We start from the raw sequence: 10,000 nt of genomic DNA, 5'->3' as shown, positions 1-10,000 counted from the left end.
TTGTAACACACGACCGAACCGACGGCTCGTTGGATGGTCACGACAGTGTGGTGCAGGTGCGCCCATGTGTAACGAATACATTGAGTGCCGTTGGAGGTTAGCGGTTGGTTGGTTGCATGCTACAACTTCGCGTTGTACATGGGCTGGCCGCTGCGCTTCCTTCGGGTTGCCACTTGATGTTGATAGGGTTGATGTATTGTGTTCGTTGACTTTTGGTTCATTCCAAAAGTCTTCGGACTTAGATAATTTTACAAGTGTCGGCGCTCTCGGACCGAAAATAAGAAGACAACTAAGAAGAAAAAGAGAAAGAAGCTAATAGTGGAAAGTATTCTTCTTCAAAGAAGGAACAAAAATTTTACAAGTGTTGAAAAATTTCCTAAGTCCAAAAAATTTTCTAAGTCCAGAAAATTTTCTAAGTCCCACAAAATGGAACATGATGAAGAAGATACAGAAGTTGAAAATTTTTCTAAGTCCAAAAAATTTTCTAAGTCCAGAAAATTTTCTAAGTAGAAAGTGTTGGAACAATTTCCAAAGGCCCATAGGTTGCACTGAATTTTCCTAAGTTGGCCACAAGTACCCATGAGGTATCGAGAAGGTTCACCCGAAGGACATAATATGTCCCAAAGTACCGATAGAGTACCCACAAATAGCACCGCGTTGGCCTAAGTTGGCCAAAAGTACCGATAGAGCACCCACAAGTAGCACCCAATTGGCCTAAGTTGGCCAAAAGTACCGATAGAGTACCCACAAATAGCACCCAGTTGGCCTAAGTTGGCCAAAAGTACCGATAGAGTACCCACAAGAAGCACTGAGTTGGCCTAAGTTGGCCAAAAGTACCGATAGAGTACCCACAAGTAGCACTGAGTTGGCCTAAGATGGCCAAAAGTACCGATAGAGTACCCACAAATAGCACCGAATGGGCCTAAGTTGGCCAAAAGTACCGATAGAGCACCCACAAGAAGCACTGAGTTGGCCTAAGTTGGCCAAAAGTACCGATAGAGTACCCATAAGCAGCACCCAATTGGCCTAAGTTGGCCAAAAGTACCGATAGAGTACCCACAAATAGCACCCAATGGGCCTAACATGGCCAAAAGTACCGATAGAGTACCCACAAGAAGCACTGAGTTGGCCTAAGTTGGCCAAAAGTACCGATAGAGTACCCACAAGTAGCACTGAGTTGGCCTAAGATGGCCAAAAGTACCGATAGAGTACCCACAAATAGCACCGAATGGGCCTAAGTTGGCCAAAAGTACCGATAGAGCACCCACAAGAAGCACTGAGTTGGCCTAAGTTGGCCAAAAGTACCGATAGAGTACCCATAAGCAGCACCCAATTGGCCTAAGTTGGCCAAAAGTACCGATAGAGTACCCACAAATAGCACCGAGTGGGCCTAACATGGCCAAAAGTACCGATAGAGCACCCACATATAGCACCGAATGGGCCTAACATGGCCAAAAGTACCGATAGAGCACCCACATATAGCACCCCATTGGCCTAAGTTGGCCAAAAGTACCGATAGAGTATCCACAAAGAGCACCCAATTGGCCTAAGTTGGCCAAAAGTACCGCCAAGTAGCACCATAGAGGCCCGAGTAGAGCGAAATGTGGGCCAAATTGAACATTTGAAAATTTTTACAAGTCCAGAAAATTTTCTAAGTCCAGAAAATTTTCTAAGTCCAAAGAGTTGGACAAATTTCCTTAGGCCCAAAGGTTGCACTGAATGTTCCTAAGTTGGCCATCAGTACCCATGAAGTATAGCGAAGGTTCACCCGAAAGACACAATACGCCCTAAAGTACCCACAGAGTACCCACAAGTTGCACCCAATTGGCCTAAGTTGGCCAGAAGTACCGACAAGTACCACCATAGAAGCCCGAGTAGAGCGAAATGTGGGCCAAAGTACCGAGTAGTTGCCACAAATGCCCAAATGGATACCAAAATGTGGTACCAAGTACCTAACTGTTGCAACAAATGCTAGCTTTCTGAGCAAAAGCTGTGGACCAATTTCGTAGAAGAACCGCCTAGGCGAAAAGGCAAAAATCGCCGAAGCTGGCCCGCTCGCAGAGCTCGCGGGCCAGGAGATACTCATAGGGCGATTTACTAGAGTGGGGAACTTGAGAATTTTTGTGTCCGAGACTTTGGGCAACTTCGCGGCCGCCCCCTTAAAGTAAAAGATTTTCTCTGGGTGCCTAAAATTCGCAATTCCCGCAAAGTCGGGAAGACGTTAAAGTTTTTGCCCAAAAAATGGCCATCGATTTAAGGTGATTTTCCAATAAGAAAATTTTTCCTAAGATGAATTTTTTCGAATATTTCCTAAACTAAGCGTCGGAGCACATGGCCGTGGAGGAACTTTTGGTAGCTTTTGGCAAGGGCTATCGGATGAAATAATGCGAAAGGCCATCGGAGCGATATTGGATAAATGCGGGCCCATAAACGTACCTAAGAAGTGAAAATTGGTACCTTGCACGCAGGATGCAAGAAATGCTTGAGTGTTAACCATCATCGGTACCAAGTACCTAGGTTATATCGAGTGCGTAGATGGAAGTCGGTACCAAAGGGAAACCTTCCTAGGCTAGGTGCACGCAAGTGAGTATGGATCGATCAGTAGAAAGATGGGAAGCCATAGGAAACCTTCCTAGGCTAGGTGCACGCAAGTGAGTATGGATCGATCAGTAGAAAGATGGGAAGCCATAGGAAACCTTCCTAGGCTAGGTGCACGCAAGTGAGTATGGATCGATCAGTAGAAAGATGGGAAGCCCAAGGAAACCTTCCTAGGCTAGGTGCACGCAAGTGAGTATGGATCGATCAGTAGAAAGATGGGAAGCCATAGGAAACCTTCCTAGGCTAGGTGCACGCAAGTGAGTATGGATCGATCAGTAGAAAGATGGGAAGCCATAGGAAACCTTCCTAGGCTAGGTGCACGCAAGTGAGTATGGATCGATCAGTAGAAATATGGGAAGCCATAGGAAACCTTCCTAGGCTAGGTGCACGCAAGTGAGTATGGATCGATCAGTAGAAAGATGGGAAGCCCAAGGAAACCTTCCTAGGCTAGGTGCACGCAAGTGAGTATGGATCGATCAGTAGAAAGATGGGAAGCCATAGGAAACCTTCCTAGGCTAGGTGCACGCAAGTGAGTATGGATCGATCAGTAGAAAGATGGGAAGCCCAAGGAAACCTTCCTAGGCTAGGTGCACGCAAGTGAGTATGGATCGATCAGTAGAAAGATGGGAAGCCATAGGAAACCTTCCTAGGCTGGGTGCACGCAAGTGAGTATGGATCGATCAGTAGAAAGTGGGAAGCCCATTACCAAATGCCCTAGTGAAGACCGTAAACGAATATCATGAACCGATAAGGAGCACCAAATGCCCTAGTGAAGACCGTAAACGAATATCATGAACCGATAAGGAGCACCAAATGCCCTAGTGAAGACCGTAAACGAATATCATGAACCGAGAAGTAGCAACGAATGCCCTAGTGAAGACCGTAAACGAATATCATGAACCGAGAAGTAGCAACGAATGCCTGAAAAAGTACCAAGTCCACGGTATAGAGTAACGAGAGTTAACCGCCGTGATGTATGCAATGAGGGCAGCCATTGCATGGGTTCTGGACTTGGTTCGCGAATAACTTTTTTGCTAGACATCGGACAAAGTTGACGTGGAAGAACGAAATGTAGCATTTGATGCCACCTATCCAAAACTTTTTCAAGATTGAAGATCCGATCGATACAGCCTGAGTTATAGGCAAAAGTTGGTGCAAAAACGAGCATTTTTAATGGTGAAAAATCGGTACTCCTCGAATAGCTCCTGTTGGAAGCATCGGACCACATGGTCGTGGAGGAACATATTGTAGCGCGCGGTGTCAAGTATCGACACCCAAAACCGCATGTCCGATGGACGGAAAATGACCAAGTTATAGTGAAAACTTGGTTGCACCAAATTCCCGAAGAAGTGCAACGAGAAGGTGAATGCGATGGTTGTTCGTCGAATAGCTCCGGCCACAGACATGGTAGCGATTAGTGGTGCATGGAAGAAATCTAGCCACAAGTGCCATCTACCCATGGCCAGAAGAAAGTGTGGCCATATCTTGGATACCGGCGGAGCTATGGGGCAAATATGGGCCAAAAATGGTGCAAGTTGGACCAAAAATCCGAAAAAGTACCTAGGTAAATGCGATGGTTGTTCGTCGAATAGCTCCGGCCACAGACATGGTAGCGATTAGTGGTGCATGGAAGAAATCTAGCCACAAGTGCCATCTACCCATGGCCAGAAGAAAGTGTGGCCATATCTTGGATACCGGCGGAGCTATGGTGCAAATATGGGCCAAAAATGGTGAAGTTGGACCAAAAATCCGATCAAGTGCGCGAGGCGCTTTCGTGAATAGCTCCGGCCACAGACATGGTAGCGATTAGTGGTGCATGGAAGAAATCTAGCCACAAGTGCCATCTACCCATGGCCAGAAGAAAGTGTGGCCATATCTTGGATACCGGCGGAGCTATGGTGCAAATACGGGCCAAAAATGGTGCAAGTTGGACCAAAAATCCGACCAAGTGCGCGAGACGCTTTCGTGAATAGCTCCGGCCACAGACATGGTAGCGATTAGTGGTGCATGGAAGAAATCTAGCCACAAGTGCCATCTACCCATGGCCAGAAGAAAGTGTGGCCATATCTTGGATACCGGCGGAGCTATGGGGCAAATATGGGCCAAAAATGGTGCAAGTTGGACCAAAAATCCGAAAAAGTACCTAGGTAAATGCGATGGTTGTTCGTCGAATAGCTCCGGCCACAGACATGGTAGCGATTAGTGGTGCATGGAAGAAATCTAGCCACAAGTGCCATCTACCCATGGCCAGAAGAAAGTGTGGCCATATCTTGGATACCGGCGGAGCTATGGTGCAAATATGGGCCAAAAATGGTGAAGTTGGACCAAAAATCCGACCAAGTGCGCGAGGCGCTTTCGTGAATAGCTCCGGCCACAGACATGGTAGCGATTAGTGGTGCATGGAAGAAATCTAGCCACAAGTGCCATCTACCCATGGCCAGAAGAAAGTGTGGCCATATCTTGGATACCGGCGGAGCTATGGTGCAAATACGGGCCAAAAATGGTGCAAGTTGGACCAAAAATCCGACCAAGTGCGCGAGACGCTTTCGTGAATAGCTCCGGCCACAGACATGGTAGCGATTAGTGGTGCATGGAAGAAATCTAGCCACAAGTGCCATCTACCCATGGCCAGAAGAAAGTGTGGTCATATCTTGGATACCGGCGGAGCTATGGGGCAAATATGGGCCAAAAATGGTGCAAGTTGGACCAAAAATCCGAAAAAGTACCTAGGTAAATGCGCAGGTTGTTCGTCGAATAGCTCCGGCCACAGACATGGTAGCGATTAGTGGTGCATGGAAGAAATCTAGCCACAAGTGCCATCTACCCATGGCCAGAAGAAAGTGTGGCCATATCTTGGATACCGGCGGAGCTATGGGGCAAATATGGGCCAAAAATGGTGCAAGTTGGACCAAAAATCCGACCAAGTGCGCGAGGCGCTTTCGTGAATAGCTCCGGCCACAGACATGGTAGCGATTAGTGGTGCATGGAAGAAATCTAGCCACAAGTGCCATCTACCCATGGCCAGAAGAAAGTGTGGCCATATCTTGGATACCGGCGGAGCTATGGGGCAAATATGGGCCAAAAATGGTGCAAGTTGGACCAAAAATCCGACCAAGTGCGCGAGGCGCTTTCGTGAATAGCTCCGGCCACAGACATGGTAGCGATTAGTGGTGCATGGAAGAAATCTAGCCACAAGTGCCATCTACCCATGGCCAGAAGAAAGTGTGGCCATATCTTGGATACCGGCGGAGCTATGGGGCAAATATGGGCCAAAAATGGTGCAAGTTGGACCAAAAATCCGACCAAGTGCGCGAGGCGCTTTCGTGAATAGCTCCGGCCACAGACATGGTAGCGATTAGTGGTGCATGGAAGAAATCTAGCCACAAGTGCCATCTACCCATGGCCAGAAGAAAGTGTGGCCATATCTTGGATACCGGCGGAGCTATGGGGCAAATATGGGCCAAAAATGGTGCAAGTTGGACCAAAAATCCGAAAAAGTACCTAGGTAAATGTGATGGTTGTTCGTCGAATAGCTCCGGCCACAGACATGGTAGCGATTAGTGGTGCATGGAAGAAATCTAGCCACAAGTGCCATCTAGCCATGGCCAGAAGAAAGTGTGGCCATATCTTGGATACCGGCGGAGCTATGGTGCAAATATGGGCCAAAAATGGTGAAGTTGGACCAAAAATCCGACCAAGTGCGCGAGGCGCTTTCGTGAATAGCTCCGGCCACAGACATGGTAGCGATTAGTGGTGCATGGAAGAAATCTAGCCACAAGTGCCATCTAGCCATGGCCAGAAGAAAGTGTGGCGATATCTTGGATACCGGCGGAGCTATGGGGCAAATATGGGCCAAAAATGGTGCAAGTTGGACCAAAAATCCGACCAAGTGCGCGAGGCGCTTTCGTGAATAGCTCCGGCCACAGACATGGTAGCGATTAGTGGTGCATGGAAGAAATCTAGCCACAAGTGCCATCTACCCATGGCCAAAAGAAAGTGTGGCCATATCTTGGATACCGGCGGAGCTATGGGGCAAATATGGGCCAAAAATGGTGCAAGTTGGACCAAAAATCCGACCAAGTGCGCGAGGCGCTTTCGTGAATAGCTCCGGCCACAGACATGGTAGCGATTAGTGGTGCATGGAAGAAATCTAGCCACAAGTGCCATCTACCCATGGCCAGAAGAAAGTGTGGCCATATCTTGGATACCGGCGGAGCTATGGGGCAAATATGGGCCAAAAATGGTGCAAGTTGGACCAAAAATCCGACCAAGTGCGCGAGGCGCTTTCGTGAATAGCTCCGGCCACAGACATGGTAGCGATTAGTGGTGCATGGAAGAAATCTAGCCACAAGTGCCATCTACCCATGGCCAGAAGAAAGTGTGGCCATATCTTGGATACCGGCGGAGCTATGGGGCAAATATGGGCCAAAAATGGTGCAAGTTGGACCAAAAATCCGAAAAAGTACCTAGGTAAATGTGATGGTTGTTCGTCGAATAGCTCCGGCCACAGACATGGTAGCGATTAGTGGTGCATGGAAGAAATCTAGCCACAAGTGCCATCTAGCCATGGCCAGAAGAAAGTGTGGCCATATCTTGGATACCGGCGGAGCTATGGTGCAAATATGGGCCAAAAATGGTGAAGTTGGACCAAAAATCCGACCAAGTGCGCGAGGCGCTTTCGTGAATAGCTCCGGCCACAGACATGGTAGCGATTAGTGGTGCATGAAAGAAATCTAGCCACAAGTGCCATCTAGCCATGGCCAGAAGAAAGTGTGGCGATATCTTGGATACCGGCGGAGCTATGGGGCAAATACGGGCCAAAAATGGGTAAACTTGTACGGTCCAAAGCCAAGGGTAAATTTTTTTATTCCTCTAATAACTTCTAGCACAGACATTGAATCGGTTGGTGATGTATGGATGAAATGCAGCAAACAGTTGGAACTACCCATAAAATCTTAAAGATTGACGATCCAATGTATAGAACCGGAGTAATGTGCGATACTTGGTGTAAAATCGAGTGAAAAATTAACTATAAACTGTTTTTGGCCCATAACTCGAATACTAGACATCGGAAGGGGGGGTCGTAGAACGATTTTTTGTTGCCCTATCGATTCCCTATCGAACGAGCAAAAGTTGTTTTTTTGACCAAAAAGGACCCCTACTCTAGTAAAATTGGCCTGATTTTACTAGTCCTCGGTACCCGTACAGGCAAAATGAGCAAAATGCTCAAGTATGAATGGTTTTTGGCCCATAACTCGAATACTAGACGTCGCAGGGGGGTGTCTTAGAACAATTTTTGGTAGCCCTTGAAATTATCTATCGATTGACATATACTTGATTTTTTGGCCAAAAAGTTCCCTAGACTAGTAAAAATCGCATCATTTTACTAGAGTCGGGTACCCTGGACGAAAAACCGCTCAAGTTGCGGTTTTTGGCTAATAACTCGAATACTAGACGTCGCAGGGGGGTGTCGTGGAACAATTTTTGGTAGCCCTTGAAATTATCTATCGAATGACATATACTTGATTTTTGGCCAAAAAGTTCCCTAGACTAGTAAAAATCGCATCATTTTACTAGAGTCGGGTACCCTGGACGAAAAACCGCTATAGTTGCGGTTTTTGGCTAATAACTCTAATACTAGACGTCGCAGGGGGGTGTCGTGGAACAATTTTTGGTAGCCCTTGAAATTATCTATCGAATGACATATACTTGATTTTTGGCCAAAAAGTTCCCTAGACTAGTAAAAATCGCATCATTTTACTAGAGTCGGGTACCCTGGACGAAAAACCGCTTAAGTTGCGGTTTTTGGCTAATAACTCGAATACTAGACGTCGCAGGGGGGTGTCGTGGAACAATTTTTGGTAGCCCTTGAAATTATCTATCGAATGACATATACTTGATTTTTTGACCAAAAAGTTCCTAGACTAGTAAAAATCGCATCATTTTACTAGAGTCGGGTACCCTGTACGAAAAACCGCTATAGTTGCGGTTTTTGGCCAATAACTCGAATACTAGACGTCGGAGGGGGGTGCCGTAGAACAATTTTTTGTAGCCCTTGAAATTACCTTTCGAATGATATATAGTGGTTTTTTGGTCAAACAGTGACCCCGAGACTAGTAACCCTCCATACACAAAACCGCCTAAAAAGTTTTGGTTTTGCAAAATTTTGAAAAGTGCGTCAAAAAAATTTTTTCAAAAAGTACCAAATCGTGATCAGAACTCACTATAGACCATAAAAAGTGAAATCCGATGGTCATTTGCAACACTTGGTCAATCGAGAAAAATTTCACTTTTTTACTAGAGTCGGGTACCCTGAACGAAAAATCGCTCAAGTGATGGTTTTTGGCCAATAACTCGAATACTAGACGTCGGAGGGGGGTGCCGTAGAACAATTTTTTGTAGCCCTTGAAATTACCTTTCGAATGATATATAGTGGTTTTTTGGTCAAACAGTGACCCCGAGACTAGTAACCCTCCATACACAAAACCGCCTACAAAAACTTTGTTTTGAAAAATTTTGAAAAGTTCAAAAAAATTTTTTTTTCAAAAACTACTAAAACGTGATAAGAACTTACTATAGACCATGAAAAGTGATATCCGATGATAATTTGCAAAAGTTGGTAACTAGTAAAAAATTTCACTTTTTTACTAGAGTCGGTGCAACGAGAAAAAAAAAGTCCGTGATGGAGAAAAATGGCACGTTTTCCACGCCTGTACGCTTTCGTTTTCTATATAGGGGGTAGGTGAGCCAGAAGCATGAATTTGACTGAGTACGTATCTTTATGAATTGGGCCCTTCTAAATCGATTGAGACTACCCCCAGGACGATCGGACGACTGCTTCTGGCTCAAAATGTGGTTTTTAGATTTTGATCGTCAATTATGAGAGAAAAAATCGATTAGAAGTAAAGATACGAAATGCTTGGTCTAAGTTGGGAAACGACTTCGGATATTTGTTGGACGTTGTCGTAGAAGGTCCGAGGACCAAGGAAAAGTGATTTCCAAGTGGATTTATGCACTATTAGTCGATGGTAAGATGTGAAATTAGTAGAACTTACCATACAGTTTGCGAAGTTGAAGCAATCGGTTGGTGAATATGGTACTGTCTGTCCAATTTGGTGGTTCGGAATGAGTGAAACGATGTTGATGATGGATAGACGTTCCGATTGCCCCCGATCGGGGAACATATAGTGGTCTTTAAGGTCCAAGTACCTATGTTTTGGTAAGCAGAACTGAGAGTTAAAGGATGAAAGTCGGCCATTCCTAATATCATCCTATCGGTGGTTCGCGAGTTGTTTGAGGACCGGAGCAGCTCGCGATGAAACGGTCCTAGGGTATTGGTTATCCATCCAAGGAAGAGTAAATGCGATCCTAGATGTGTGTCGTTGGCCGTTCTACCGGTATC

The sequence above is a fragment of the Anopheles funestus genome (genome assembly GCF_943734845.2).
Source record: "Anopheles funestus chromosome X unlocalized genomic scaffold, idAnoFuneDA-416_04 X_unloc_98, whole genome shotgun sequence".
In the NCBI taxonomy this organism is placed as follows: Eukaryota; Metazoa; Arthropoda; class Insecta; order Diptera; family Culicidae; genus Anopheles; species Anopheles funestus.
This window is presented reverse-complemented; position numbering follows the sequence as displayed.